The sequence below is a fragment of the Schistocerca americana genome, unplaced genomic scaffold (genome assembly GCF_021461395.2).
Source record: "Schistocerca americana isolate TAMUIC-IGC-003095 unplaced genomic scaffold, iqSchAmer2.1 HiC_scaffold_19, whole genome shotgun sequence".
In the NCBI taxonomy this organism is placed as follows: Eukaryota; Metazoa; Arthropoda; class Insecta; order Orthoptera; family Acrididae; genus Schistocerca; species Schistocerca americana.
In genome coordinates this window covers 8,346,572-8,363,012 of record NW_025725895.1, presented here as the reverse complement: position 1 = coordinate 8,363,012, position 16,441 = coordinate 8,346,572, and positions in this window count along the sequence as shown.

The following is a 16,441-nucleotide window of genomic DNA, read 5'->3' as shown; positions in this document are numbered from 1 at the left end:
AGGTTAGCATCTCACTATTGCAGATCAGAAATGGAGAAAGGAGGAGTTGCCACATTCATCAGGAACTGTCATAAATTTAAGAACATAGACATTCATAAATTTTGCCTAGAACAGCATATGGAAGCATGTGCAACAGAATTAGATTTTCACAAAAAATCTTTCATAATATTAAGTGTATATCGAGCACCTGCAGGTAACTTTAATCTGTTTGTAAACCACCTTGAAGCTGTACTGGCCCATTTAACAACCAAAAACAAAGAAATAGTGGTTGCTGGTGATTTCAATGTAGATTTCCTTAAAGACTCTCCCAATAAGAACCTATTTGAGTTAGTAACACTATCATTCAACTTAATTCCCACAGTAAAGTTCCCCACTAGGATAACCACTTGCTCACAAACAGCCATTGATAATATCTTTATAGAAAAGTCAAATGAACAAAATTATATTACAAAACCAATAGTCAATGGCCTCTCAGACCATGACATGCAGTTCCTTCTGTTAAATGTTAATACTGAACAGGATATAAAATCTGTTAAATCTGAGCTCAAGAGGGTAATCAGTAAGCCAAATATTGATTATTTTAGGACACTCCTCAGAGACATTCACTGGACTGATGTTTACAGTGCTCATGGCATGAATGAAAAATATAACATTTTTGCTAATAAAGTGCTTACCTTATTTGAACACTGCTTTCCCCCAAAACTTACCAAGGTTAGAGCAAAGTCTACAAAGAAACCATGGATTACTCGAGGAATAGGGGTATCTTGTAAAACAAAAAGAAAACTGTATCTGTCAATCCGAAACATTTCCAATGTTGATGCTATAGCACATTATAAGAAATACTGCAAAATATTAAAGACTGTAATACGGATGTCAAAGCAAATATATTACAAGGAAAAGATAGTCATATCAGATAACAAAATAAAGACAATATGGGATATAGTGAAGGAGGAGACCGGTAGAACCAGACATGAAGAGGAACAAATAGCATTAAGAGTAAATGATGCATTGGTGACAGATGTGTATAGTGTTGCAGAACTTTTTAACAAACATTTTATAACTGTTACTGAAAAGATGGGGTTGTCAGGTTCGGTAGATGCTGCTATGGATTACCTTAGACCAGACATTTCAAGTAACTTCCATAATATGAATTTGACCCTCACTACCCCAACAGAAATAATGTCCATCATAAAATCTTTAAAATCAAAAACATCTAGTGGGTATGATGAAATATCAACAAAGTTAATTAAAGAATGTGATTCTGAGCTAAGTAACATATTAAGCTATCTGTGTAACCAGTCGTTTATCAGTGGAATATTTCCCGAATGGCTGAAATATGCTGAAGTTAAGCCACTGTTTAAGAAGGGAGATAAAGAAATAGCATCAAATTTCCGTCCAATTTCACTGTTGCCAGCATTCTCAAAAATTTTCGAAAAAGTAATGTACAGTCGTCTTTATAACCATCTTATCTCAAATAACATACTGTCAAAGTCACAGTTTGGATTTCTAAAAGGTTCTGATATTGAGAAGGCTATCTACACTTACAGTGAAAATGTACTTAATTCATTAGACAAAAAATTGCAGGCAACTGGTATATTTTGTGATCTGTCAAAGGCATTTGACTGTGTAAATCACAATATCCTTTTAAGTAAACTAGAATATTATAGTGTAACAGGAAATGCTGCAAAATGGTTCAAATCTTATATCTCTGGCAGGAAACAAAGGGTGTTATTAGGAAAGAGACATGTATCAAGCTATCAGGCATCATCCAACTGGGAACTAATTACATGTGGGGTCCCACAAGGTTCCATTTTGGGGCCCTTACTTTTTCTTGTGTATATCAATGACCTTTCATCAGTAACATTACCAGATGCCAAGTTTGTTTTGTTTGCTGATGATACAAACATTGCAATAAATAGCAAATCAAGTGTAGTCTTAGAAAGATCAGCCAATAAAATATTCGTAGACATTAATCACTGGTTCCTAGCCAATTCTTTGTCACTAAACTTTGAAAAAACACACTACATGCAGTTCAGAACTTGTAAGGGGTGTCCCAAGAGTATAAGTCTAACATATGATGACAAGAAGATAGAAGAAGTGGACGGTGTTAAATTCTTGGGATTACAGCTTGATAATAAATTCAACTGGGAGGAGCACACCACAGAACTGCTGAAGCGTCTTAACAAATCTCTGTTTGCAATGCGAATTTTGTCAGACATAGGGGATATAAAAATGAAAAAGCTGGCATACTATGCTTACTTTCATTCCATAATGTCATATGGGATTATTTTCTGGGGTAATTCATCAAGCCAAGCTAAAGTTTTCCGGGCACAAAAACGTGCAGTAAGAATTATATGTGGTGTGAACTCAAGAACATCCTGCAGAAGCCTGTTTAGGGAACTAGGGATACTAACTACAGCTTCCCAATATATTTATTCCTTAATGAAATTTGTCATTAAAAATATATCACTTTTTCAAACCAACAGCTCAATTCATGGAATCAATACTAGAAATAAGAATAATCTTCACAAGGATTTAAAGTCACTTAGTCTTGTACAAAAAGGTGTGCATTATTCAGGAACACACATTTTCAATAACTTGCCAGCAGCCATAAAAAGCTTAACAACCAATGAAATTCAGTTTAAGAGAAGCCTAAAGGATTTATTGGTGGCCAACTCCTTCTACTCCATTGATGAATTTCTGAGGAAAACCAACTGATTTGTATATAAGTACAACATAACTTCTGCACAATTTCAGTGCAGTAATGTGTTCACTGAAAATTTGTGTGTGTGTGTGTGTGTGTGTGTGTGTGTGTGTGTGTGTGTGTGTGTGTGTGTGTGTAAGTATAATCTAACTTCTGCACCATTTCAGTGCAGTAATGTGTTCATTGTAAATAAGTATTACAGTAGTTGTATTACATGTTTCTTACCTTATAAATAAATATAAAACTTTTTTATTTTAAATTCAGTGCAATAGTATTTGTAAAATGACTCTTAGTTTTCATTAAAAAATGACGATCATTCCACTTGGGACCTGTGGAATGGTACATTAGCTTATTTGTTTTAGTTTAAATATTTGTCATGTATTGTTGTTTTTCTGACATGTTCCACATCCTGGAGGACCTCCTCACTACGGATCAATTGGAATGAAAGTAAATCTAATCTAATCTAATAACTAGTGTCACAGGAATGGTTCAAAACATGGACAGTAAGAAGAGTCAGTTTTCTTGTCCTTAAGTTGGCATTGTGCCTTTTTTATTTAACTCCGATGCAAATTCTGTGTTTCATCGTCAATAAGAAGGTCAGAGGGATACAGTAAACCTGAAGTGAAGCATCGGAATGTATAATTAGTGTCACATGAATGGTTCAAAACATAGACAGTATGAAGAGTCAGTTTTCTTGTATTTAAATCAGCATTGTGCCTATTGTATTTAATTCCGATGCAATTTCTGTGTTTTATCGTCAATAAGAAGGTCGGAGGGATACAGTAAACCTGAGGTGAACCATCGGAATCAATAAGTAGTGTCACAGGAATGGTTCAAAACATAGACAGTAAGAAGGGTCAGCTTTCTTGTACTTAAGTCGGCATTGTGCCTTTTGTATTTAATTCCGATGGAAATTCTGTGTTTCATTGTCAATAAGAAGGTCGGAGGCATACAGTAAACCTGAAGTGAAGCATCGGAATCTATTACTAGTGTCACAGGGATGGTTCAAATCATAGACAGTAAGAAGAGTTAGTTTTATTGTACTTAAGTCGGCACTGTGCCTTTTGTATTTAATTTCGATGGAATTTCAGTGTTTCACCGTCAATAAGAAGGTCAGAGGGAAACAGTGAACCTGAAGTGAAGCATCGGAATCTATAACTAGTGTCGCATGAGGGGTTCAAAACATAGACAGTAAGAAGAGTCAGTTATCTTGTACTTAAATCAGCATTGTGCCTTTTGTATTTCATTCCGATGCAATTTGTGTGTTTCGTCATCAATAAGAAGGTCAGAGGGATACAGTAAACCTGAAGTGAAGCATCGGAATCTATAACTAGTGTCACAGGAATGGTTCAAAACTTAGACAGTAAGAAGAGCCAGTTTTCTTGTACTTGAGTCGGCATTGTGCCTATGTATTTAATTCGGATGCAATTTCTGTGTTTCATCGTCAATAAGACGGCCAGAGGGATACAGTAAACCTGAAGTGAAGCATCGGGATCTATAACTAGTGTCACAGGAATGGTTCAAAACATAGACAGTAGGAAGAGCCAGTCTTCTTGTTCTTGATTCGGCATTGTGCCTTCTTGTATTTAATTCCGATGCAATTTCTGTGTTTCATCGTCAATACGAAGGTCGGAGGGATACAGTAAAGCTGAAGTGAAGCATCGGAATCTATAACTAGTGTCACAGGAATAGTACAAAACATAGACAGTATGAAGAGTCAGTCTTCTTGTACTTAAGTCGGCATTGTGCCTTTTGTATTTAATTCCGATGCAATTTCTGTGTTTCATCTTCAATAAGAAGGTCAGAGGGATACAGTAAACCTGAAGTGAAGCATCGGGATCTATAACTAGTGTCACAGGAAGTGTTCAAAACGTAGACAGTAAGAAGAGTCACTCTTCTTGTACTTAAGTCGGCATTGTGCCTTTTGTATTTAATTCCGATGCAATTTCTGTGTTTCATCGTCAATAAGAAGGTCAGAGGGATGCAGTAAACCTGAAGTGAAGCATCGGAATCTATAACTAGTGTCACAGGATTGGTCCAAACAGACAGTAAGAAGAGTCAGTTTTCTTGTACTTAATTCGGCAGTGTGCCTTTTGTATTTAATTCCGATGCAATTTCTGTGTTTCATCGTCAAGAAGAAGGTCAGAGCGATACAGTAAACCTGAAGTGAAGCGTCGGAATCGATAACTAGTGTCACAGGAATGGTTCAAAACATGGACAGTAAGAAGAGTCAGATTTCTTGTACTTAAGTCTGCATTGTGCCTTTTGTACTTAATTCCGATGCAATTTCTGTGTTTCATTGTCAATAAGAAGGTCAGAGGGATACAGTGAACCTGAAGTGAAGCATCGAAATCTATAACTAGTGTCACAGGAATGGTTCAAAACAAAGACAGTAAGAAGAGTCGGATTTCTTGTACTTAAGTCGGCATCTTGCCTTTTGCATTTAATTTCGCTGCAATTTCTGTGTTTCATCGTCAATAAGATGGTCAGAGGGATACAGTAAACCTGAAGTGATGCATCGGAATGTGTAACTAGTGTCACTGGAGTGGTTCAAATCATAGACACTAAGTAGAGTCAGTTTTCTTGTACTTAAGTCGGCACTGTGCCTTTTGTATTTAATATCGATGCAATTTCTGTGTTTCATCGTCAATAAGAAGGTGAGAGAGATATAGTATCCCTGAAGTGAAGCATCGGAATCTATAGCTAGTGCCACAGGAATGGTTCAAAACATACGAAGTACGAAGAGTCAGTTTTCTTGTACTTAAGTCCGCATTGTGCCTTTCCTATTTATTTTCGATGCAATTTCTGTGTTTCATCGTCAATAAGAAGGTCAGAGGGATACAGTAAACCTGAAGTGAAGCATCGGAATCTATAACTAGTGTCACAGGAATGGTTCAAAACATAGACAGTAAGAAGGGTCAGCTTTCTTGTACTTAAGTCGGCATTGTGCCTTTTGTATTTATTTCCGATGGAAATTCTGTGTTTCATCGTCAATAAGATGGTCGGAGGCATACAGTAAACCTGAAGTGAAGCATCGGAATCTGTAACTAGTGTCACAGGAATGGTTCAAATCATAGACAGTAAGAAGAGTTAGTTTTATTGTACTTAAGTCGGCACTGTGCCTTTTGTATTTAATTTCGATGGAATTTCAGTGTTTCACCGTCAATAAGAAGGTCAGAGGGAAACAGTGAACCTGAAGTGAAGCGTCTGAATCTATAACTAGTGTCACAGGAATGGTTCAAAACATAGAAATTACGAAGAGTCAGTTTTCTTGTTCTTAAGTCGGCATTGTGCATTTTGTACTTAATTCCGATGCAATTTCTGTGTTTCATCGTCAATACGAAGGTCAGAGGGATACAGTAAACCTGAAGTGAAGCATCGGAATCTATAACTAGTGTCACATGAGTGGTTCAAAACATAGACAGTAAGAAGAGTCAGTTATCTTGTACTTAAGTCAGCATTGTGCCTTTTGTATTTCATTCCGATGCAATTTCTGTGTTTCATCGTCAATAAGCAGATCAGAGGGATACAGTAAACCTGAAGTGAAGCATCGGAATCTATAACTAGTGTCACAGGAATGGTTCAAAACAAAGACAGTAAGAAGAGTCGGATTTCTTGTACTTAAGTCGGCATTTTGCCTTTTGCATTTAATTTCGCTGCAATTTCTGTGTTTCATCGTCAATAAGATGGTCAGAGGGATACAGTAAACCTGAAGTGATGCATCGGAATGTGTAACTAGTGTCACTGGAGTGGTTCAAGTCATAGACAGTAAGAAGAGTCAGTTATCTTGTACTTAAGTCAGCATTGTGCCTTTTGTATTTAATACCGATGCAATTTCTGTGTTTCATCGTCAATAAGAAGGTCAGAGGGATACAGTAAACCTGAAGTGAAGCATCGGAATCTATAACTTGTGTCACAGGAATGGTTCAAAACATAGACAGTAAGAAGGGTCAGCTTTCTTGTACTTAAGTCGGCATTGTGCCTTTTGTATTTAATTCCGATGGAAATTCTGTGTTTCATCGTCAATAAGATGGTCGGAGGCATACAGTAAACCTGAAGTGAAGCATCGGAATCTATAACTAGTGTCACAGGAATGGTTCAAATCATAGACAGTAAGAAGAGTTAGTTTTATTGTACTTAAGTCGGCACTGTGCCTTTTGTATTTAATTTCGATGGAATTTCAGTGTTTCACCGTCAATAAGAAGGTCAGAGGGAAACAGTGAACCTGAAGTGAAGCGTCTGAATCTATAACTAGTGTCACAGGAATGGTTCAAAACATAGAAATTAAGAAGAGTCAGTTTTCTTGTTCTTAAGTCGGCATTGTGCATTTTGTATTTAATTCCGATGCAATTTCTGTGTTTCATCGTCAATATGAAGGTCAGAGGGATACAGTAAACCTGAAGTGAAGCATCGGAATCTATAACTAGTGTCACATGAGGGGTTCAAAACAAAGTCAGTAAGAAGAGTCAGTTATCTTGTACTTAAGTCAGCATTGTGCCTTTTGTATTTCATTCCGATGCAATTTCTGTGGTTCATCGTTAATAAGAAGATCAGAGGGATACAGTAAACCTGAAGTGAAGCATCGGAATCTATAACTAGTGTCACAGGAATGGTTCAAAACTTAGACAGTAAGAAGAGCAAGTTTTCTTGTACTTGAGTCGGCATTGTGCCTATGTATTTAATTCCGATGCAATTTCTGTGTTTCATCGTCAATAAGACGGCCAGAGGGATACAGTAAACCTGAAGTGAAGCATCGGGATCTATAACTAGTGTCACATTAATGGTTCAAAACATAGACAGTAGGAAGAACCAGTCTTCTTGTTCTTGATTCGGCATTGTGCCTTCTTGTATTTAATTCCGATGCAATTTCTGTGTTTCATCGTCAATGCGAAGGTCGGAGGGATACAGTAAAGCTGAAGTGAAGCATCGGAATCTATAACTAGTGTCACAGGAATAGTTCAAAACATACGCAGTACGAAGAATCAGTTTTCTTGTACTTAAGTCCGCATTGTGCCTTTCCTATTTATTTTCGATGCAATTTCTGTGTTTCATCGTCAATAAGAAGGTCAGAGGGATACAGTAAACCTGAAGTGAAGCATCGGAATCTATAACTAGTGTCACACAAATGGTTCAAACATAGTCAGTAAGAAGAGTCAGTCTTCTTGTACTTAAGTCGGCATTGTGCTTTTTGTATTAAATTCCGATGCAATTTCTGTGTTTCATCGTCAAGAAGAACGTCAGAGGGATACAGTAAACCTGAAGTGAAGCATCGGAATGTATAACTAATGCCACATGAATGGTTCAAAACATAGACAGTAAGAAGAGTCAGTCTTCTTGTACTTGAGTCGGCATTGTGCCTTTTGTATTTAATTCCGATGCAATTTCTGTGTTTCATCGTCAATAGGAAGGTCAGAGAGATGCAGTAAACCTGACGTGAAGCATCGGAATCCATAACTAGTGTCACAGGATTGGTTCAAACATAGACTGTAAGAAGAGTCAGTTTTCTTGTACTTAATTCGGCATTGTGCCTATTGTATTTAATTCCGATGCAATTTCTGTGTTTCATCGTCAAGAAGAAGGTCAGAGCGATACAGTAAACCTGAAGTGAAGCATCGGAATCGATAACTAGTGTCACAGGAATGGTTCAAAACAAAGACAGTAGGAAGAGCCAGTCTTCAAGTTCTAGATTCGGCATTGTGCCTTTTGTATTTAATTCCGATGCAATTTCTGGGTTTCATCGTCAATAAGAAGGTCAGAGGGATACAGTAAAGCTGAAGTGAAGCATCGGAATCTATAACTAGTGTTTCAGGAATAGTTCAAAACATAGACAGTAAGAAGAGTCAGTCTTCTTGTACTTAAGTCGGCATTGTGCCTTTTGTATTTAATTCCGATGCAATTTCTGTGTTTCATCTTCTATAAGAAGGTCAGAGGGATACAGTAAACCTGAAGTGTAGCATCGGAATCTATTAGTAGTGTCACAGGAAAGGTTCAAGACTTAGACAGTAGGAAGAGTCAGTTCTCTTGTACTTAAGTCGGCATTGTGTCTTTTCTATTTAATTCTAATGCAATTTCTGTGTTTCATCGTCAATAAGAAGGTCAGAGGGATACAGTAAACATATAGTGAAGCATCGGAATATAAAACTGGTCTCACAGGAAATGTTGAAATCATAGTCAGTAGGAATAGTCAGTCTTCTTGTATTTAAGTCTGCATTGTGCCTTTTATACTTAATTCTAATGCAATTTCTGTGTTTCATCGTCAATAAGAAGGTCCAAGGGATACAGTAAACATATAGTGAGGCATCGGAATCTAAAACTGGTACAACAGGAAATGTTTAAAAGATAGTCAGTAAGAAGAGTCAGTCTTCTTGTACTTAAGTCGGCGTTGTGCCTTTTGTATTTAATTCCGATGCAATTTCTGTTTTTCATCGTCAATAAGAAGGTCCAAGGGATACAGTAAACATATAGTGAAGCATCAGAATCTAAAACTAGTCTCACAGGAAATGTTCAAAGCATAGACAGTAAGGAGAGTCAGTCTTCTTGTACTTAAGTCGGCATTGTGCCTTTTGTATTTAATTTCGATGCAATTTCTGTGTTTCATCGTCAATAAGAAGGTCCAAGGGATACAGTAAACCTGAAGTGAAGCATCGGACCCTAAAACTGGTCTCACAGGAAAGGTTCAAAACATAGAGAGTAGGATAAGTTAGTTTTCAAGTACTTAAGTCAGCATTGTGCCTTTTCTATTTAATTCTGATTCAATTTCTGTATTTCATCGTCAATAAGAAGGTCAGAGGGATACAGTGTATCTGAAGTGAAGCATCGGAATCTATAACTTGTGTCACAGGAATGGTTCAAAACTTAGACAGTAAGAAGAGTCAGTTTTCTTGTACTTAATTTGGCATTGTGCCTTTTTTAATTAACTCCGATGCAATTTCTGTGTTTCATCGTCAATAAGAAGGTCAGAGGGATACAGCAAACCTGAAGTGAAGCATCGGATTGTGTAACTAGTGACACAGGAATGGTTCAAAGCATAGACAGTAAGAAGAGTCACTTTTCTTGTACTTAACTCGGCATTGTGCCTTTTCTATTTAATTCCGATGCAATTTCTGTGTTTCGTCGTCAATAAGAAGATCCAAGGGATACAGTAAACCTGAAGTGAAGCATCGGAATCTAAAACCGGTCTCACAGGAAAGTTGCAAAAAATAGACAGTAAGAAGAACCAGTCTTCTTGTACTTGAGTCGGCATTGTGCCTTTTCTATTTAATTCCGATGTAATTTCTGTGTTTCATCGTCAATAAGAAGGCCAGTAAGATATAGTATACATGAAGTGAAGCATCGTTATCTATAACTTGTGTCACAGGAATGGTTCAAAACATACGCAGTAAGAAGAGCCAGTTACCTTGTACTTAAGTCCACATTGTGCCTTTTGTAGTTAATTCCGATGCAATTTCGGTGTTTCATCTTCAATAAGAAAGTCAGAGGTATACAGTAAACCTGAAGTGAAGCATCGGGATCTATAACTAGCGTCACAGGAATGATTCAAAACCCAGACAGTAAGAAGAGTCAGTTTTCTTGTACTTAAGTTGGCATTGTGCCTTTTGTATTTAACTCCGATGCAATTTCTGTGTTTCATCTTCAATAAGAAGGTCAGAGGGATACAGTAATCCTGAAGTGAAGCATCGGGATCTATAACTAGTGTCACAGGAATGGTTTAAAACATAGACAGTAGGAAGAGCCAGTCTTCAAGTTCTAGATTCGGCATTGTGCCTTTTGTATTTAATTCCGATGCAATTTCTGGGTTTCATCGTCAATAAGAAGGTCAGAGGGATACAGTAAAGCTGAAGTGAAGCATCGGAATCTATAACTAGTGTTTCAGGAATAGTTCAAAACATAGACAGTAAGAAGAGTCAGTCTTCTTGTACTTAAGTCGGCATTGTGCCTTTTGTATTTAATTCCGATGCAATTTCTGTGTTTCATCTTCTATAAGAAGGTCAGAGGGATACAGTAAACCTGAAGTGTAGCATCGGAATCTATTAGTAGTGTCACAGGAATGGTTCAAGACTTAGACAGTAGGAAGAGTCAGTTCTCTTGTACTTAAGTCGGGATTGTGTCTTTTCTATTTAATTCTAATGCAATTTCTGTGTTTCATCGTCAATAAGAAGGTCAGAGGGATACAGTAAACCTGAAGAGAAGCATCGGAATCTATAACTAGTGTCACAGGAATGGTTCAAAACATAGACAGTAAGAAGAGCCAGTCTTCTTGTACTTGAGTAGGCATAATGCCTATGTAATTAATTCCGCTGCAATTTCTGTGTTTCATCGTCAATACGAAGGTCAGAGGGATACAGTAAACCTCACGTGAAGCATCGGAATGTGTAACTAGTGTCACAGGAATGGTTCAAAACATAGACAGTAAGAAGAGTCAGTTTTCTTGTACTTATGTTCGCATTGTGAATTTTCTATTTATTTCCGATGCAATTTCTATGTTCCATCGTCAATAAGATGGTCCAGGGGATACAGTAAACATATAGTGAAGCATCGGAATATAAAACTGGTCTCACAGGAAATGTTGAAATCATAGTCAGTAGGAATAATCAGTCTTCTTGTACTTAAGTCAGCATTGTGCCTTTTTTATATAATTCTGATGCAATTTCTGTGTTTCATCGTCAATAAGAAGGTCCAAGGGATACAGTAAACAAATAGTGAAGCATCGGATTCTAAAACTGGTCTCACAGGAAATGTTCAAAAGATAGGCAGTAAGAAGAGTCAATCTTCTTGTACTTAAGTAGGCATTGTGCATTTTGTATATAATTCCGATGTAATTTCTGTGTTTAATCGTCAGTAAGAAGGTCCAAGGCATACAGTAAACATATAGTGAGGCATCGGAATCTAAAACTGGTACAACGGGAAATGTTCAAAACATAGTCAGTAAGGAGAGTCAGTCTTCTTGCACTGAAGTCGGCATTGTGCCTTTTGTATTTAACTACGATGCAATTTCTGTGTTTCATCGTCAATAAGAAGGTCAGAGGGATACAGTAATCTTAAAGTGAAGCATCGGAATCTATAACTAGTGTCACATAATGGTTCAAAACATAGACAGTCAGAAGAGTCAGTTTTCTTGTACTTATGTCGGCATTGTGCCTTTTGCATTTTACTCCGATGCAATTTCTGTGTTTCATCGTCAATAAGAAGGTCAGAGGGATACAGTAAACCTGAAGTGATGCATCGGAATCTATAACTAGTGTCACATGAATGGTTCAAAACATAGACAGTAAGAAGAGTCAGTCTTCTTCTACTTGAGTACTCATTGTGCTTTTTGTATATAATTCCGAGGCAATTTCTGTGTTTAATCGTCAATAAGAAGGTCAAAGGGATACAGTAAACATATAGTGAGGCATCGGAATCTAAAACTGGTACAACAGGAAATGTTTACAAGATAGGCAGTAAGAAGAGTCAGTCTTCTTGTACATAAGTCGGCGTTGTGCCTTTTGTACTTAATTCCGATGCAATTTCTGTGTTTCATCGTCAATAAGAAGGTCCTAGGGATACAGTAAACATATAGTGAAGCATCAGAAAATAAAACTAGTCTCACAGGAAATGTTCAAAACATAGACATTAAGGAGAGTCAGTCCTCTTGTACTTAAGTCGGCATTGTGCTATTTGTATTTAATTCCGATGCAATTTCTGTGTTTCATCGTCAATAAGAAGGTCCAAGGGATACAGTAAACCTGAAGTGAAGCATCGGACCCTAAAACTGGTCTCACAGGATAGGTTCAAAACATAGAGAGTAGGATAAGTTAGTTTTCTAGTACTTAAGTCAGCATTGTGCCTTTTCTATTTAATTCTGATTCAATTTCTGTGTTTCATCGTCAAAAAGAAGGTCAGAGGGATACAGTGAATCTGAAGTGAAGCATCGGAATCTATAACTAGTGTCACAGGAATGGTTCAAAACTTAGACAGTAGGAAGAGTCAGTTTTCTTGTACTTAAGTTGGCATTGTGCCTTATCTATTTAACTCCGATGCAATTTCTGTGTTTCATCGTCAATAAGAAGGTCAGAGGGATACAGTAAACCTGAAGTGAAACATCGGTATCTATAACTAGTGTCACATAATGGTTCAAAACATAGACAGTCAGAAGAGTCAGTTTTCTTGTACTTAAGTCGGCATTGTGCCTTGTGCATTTAATTCCGATGCAATTTCTGGGTTTCATCGTCAATAAGAAGGACAGAGGGATACAGTAAAGCTGAAGTGAAGCATCGGAATCTATAACTAGTGCCTCAGGAATAGTTCAAAACATAGACAGTAAGAAGAGTCAGTCTTCTTGTACTTATGTCAGCATTGTGCCTTTTGTATTTAATTCCGATGCAATTTCTGTGTTTCATCTTCAATAAGAAGGTCTTAGGGATACAGTAAACCTGAAGTGTAGTATGGGAATCTATTACTAGTGTCACAGGAATGGTTAAAATCATAGACAGTAGGAAGAGTCAGTTCTCTTGTACTTAAGTCGGCATTGTGCTTTTGTATTTAATTCCGATGCAATTTCTGTGTTTCATCGTCAATAAGAAGGTCAGAGGGATACAGTAAACCTGAAGTGAAGCATCGGAATCTATAACTAGTGTCACGGGAATGCTTCAAAACATAGACAGTAAGAAGAGTCAGTTCTCTTGTACTTAAGTCGGCATTGTGTCTTTTCTACTTAATTCTAATGCAATTTCTGTGTTTCATCGTCAATAAGAAGGTCAGAGGGATACAGTAAACCTGAAGAGAATCATCGGAATCTATAACTAGTGTCACAGGAATGGTTCAAAACATAGACAGTAAGAAGAGCCAGTCTTCTTGTACTTGAGTAGGCATAGTGCCTATGTAATTAATTCCGTTGCAATTTCTGTGTTTCATCGTCAATAAGACTGTCAGAGGGATACAGTTATCCTGAAGTGAAGCATCGGAATTTATAAATTGTGCCACTGGAATAGTTCAAAACAAAGACAGTAAGAAGAGTCAGATTTCTTGTCCTTAAGTCGGCATTTTGCCTTTTATATTTAATTCCGCGGCAATTTCTGTGTTTCATCGTCAATACGAAGGTCAGAGGGATACAGTAAACCTCACGTGAAGCATCGGAATGTGTAACTAGTGTCACAGGAATGGTTCAAAACATAGACAGTAAGAAGAGTCAGTTTTCTTGTACTTAAGTCGGCATTGTGCCTTTTCTATTTAATTCCGATGCAATTTCTGTGTTTCGTCGTCAATAAGAAGATCCAAGGGATACAGTGAACCTCAAGTGAGGCATCGGAATCTAAAACCCGTCTCACAGGAAAATTTCAAAACATAGACAGTAAGAAGAGCCACTCTTCTTGTACTTGAGTCGGCATTGTGCTTTTTGTCTTTAATTCCGATGCAATTTCTGTGTTTCATCGTCAATAAGAAGGTCAGAGAGATATAGTATACCTGAAGTGAAGCATCGGAATCTATAACTAGTGTCACAGGAATGGTTCAAAACACACGCAGTAGGAAGAGTCAGTTTTCTTGTACTTATGTTCGCATTGTGAATTTTCTATTTATTTCCGATGCAATTTCTGTGTTCCATCGTCAATAAGATGGTCCAGGGGATACAGTAAACATATAGTGAAGCATCGGAATATAAAACTGGTCTCACAGGAAATGTTGAAATCATAGTCAGTAGGAATAATCTGTCTTCTTGTACTTAAGTCAGCATTGTGCCTTTTTTATATAATTCTGATGCAATTTCTGTGTTTCATCGTCAATAAGAAGGTCCAAGGGATACAGTAAACAAATAGTGAAGCATCGGAATCTAAAACTGGTCTCACAGGAAATGTTCAAAAGATAGGCAGTAGGAAGAGTCAGTCTTCTTGTACTTAAGTAGGCATTGTGCTTTTTTTATATAATTCCGATGTAATTTCTGTGTTTAATCGTCAGTAAGAAGGGCCAAGGGATACATTAAACATATAGTGAGGCATCGGAATCTAAAACTGGTACAACAGGAAATGTTCAAAACATAGTCAGTAAGGAGAGTCAGTCTTCTTGTACTTAAGTCGGCATTGTGCCTTTTGTATTTAATTCCGATGCAATTTCTATGTTTCATCGTCAATAAGAAGGTCCAAGGGATACAGTAAACCTGAAGTGAAGCATCGGACCCTAAAACTGGTCTCACAGGAAAGGTTCAAAACATAGACAGTAAGAAGAGTTAGATTTCTTGTACTTAAGTCAGCATTGTGCCTTTTCTATTTAATTCTGATTCAATTTCTGTGTTTCATCGTCAATAAGAAGGTCAGAGGGATACAGTAACCCTGAAGTGAAGCATCGGAATCTATAACTAGTGTCACAGTAATGGTTCAAATCGTAGACAGTAAGAAGAGTCAGTTTCCTTGTACTTAAGTTGGCATTGTGCCTATTGTATTTAACTCCGATGCAATTTCTGTGTTTCATCGTCAATAAGAAGGTTAGAGGGATACAGTAATCCTAAAGTGAAGTATCGAAATCTATAACTAGTGTCACATAATGGTTCAAAACATAGACAGTCAGAAGAGTCAGTTTTCTTGTACTTAAGTCGGCATTGTGCCTTTTGCATTTAACTCCGATGCAATTTCCGTGTTTCATCGTCAATAAGAAGGGCAGAGGGATACAGTAAATTTGAAGTGATGCATCGGAATCTATAACTAGTGTCACATGAATGGTTCAAAACATAGACAGTAAGAAGAGTCAGTTTTCTTGTACTTAAGTCAGCATTGTGGCTTTGTATTTAATTCCGATGCAATTTCTGTGTTTCATCGTCAATAAGAAGGTCTGAGGGACACTGTAAACCTGAAGTGAAGCATCGGAATCTATAACTAGTGTCAGAGGAATGGTTCAAAACATAGACAGTAGGAAGAGTAGTTCTCTTGTACTTAATTCGGCATTGTGCTTTTGTATTTGATTCCGATGCAATTTCTGTGTTTCATCGTCAATAAGAAAGTCAGAGGGATACAGTAAACCTGAAGTGAATCATCGGAATCTATAACTAGTGTCACGGGAATGCTTCCAAACATAGACAGTAAGAAGAGTCAGTTTTCTTGTACTTGAGTCGGCATTGTGCCTATGTATTTAATACGTATGCAATTTCTGTGTTTCATCGTCAATAAGAAGGTCTGAGGGATACTGTAAGCCTGAAGTGAAGCATCGGAATCTATAACTAGTGTCACAGTAATGGTTCAAATCGTAGACAGTAAGAAGAGTCAGTTTCCTTGTACTTAAGTTGGCATTGTGCCTATTGTATTTAACTCCGATGCAATTTCTGTGTTTCATCGTCAATAAGAAGGTTAGAGGGATACAGTAATCCTAAAGTGAAGTATCGAAATCTATAACTAGTGTCACATAATGGTTCAAAACATAGACTGTCAGAAGAGTCAGTTTTCTTGTACTTAAGTCGGCATTGTGCCTTTTGCATTTAACTCCGATGCAATTTCTGTGTTTCATCGTCAATAAGAAGGGCAGAGGGATACAGTAAATTTGAAGTGATGCATCGGAATCTATAACTAGTGTCACATGAATGGTTCAAAACATAGACAGTAAGAAGAGTCAGTTTTCTTGTACTTAAGTCAGCATTGTGCCTTTTGTATTTATTTCCGATGCAATTTCTGTGTTTCATCGTCAATAAGAAGGTCAGAGGGATACAGTAAACCTGAAGTGAAGCATCGGAATCTATAATTAGTGTCACAGGAATGGTTCAAAACAAAGACAGTGAGA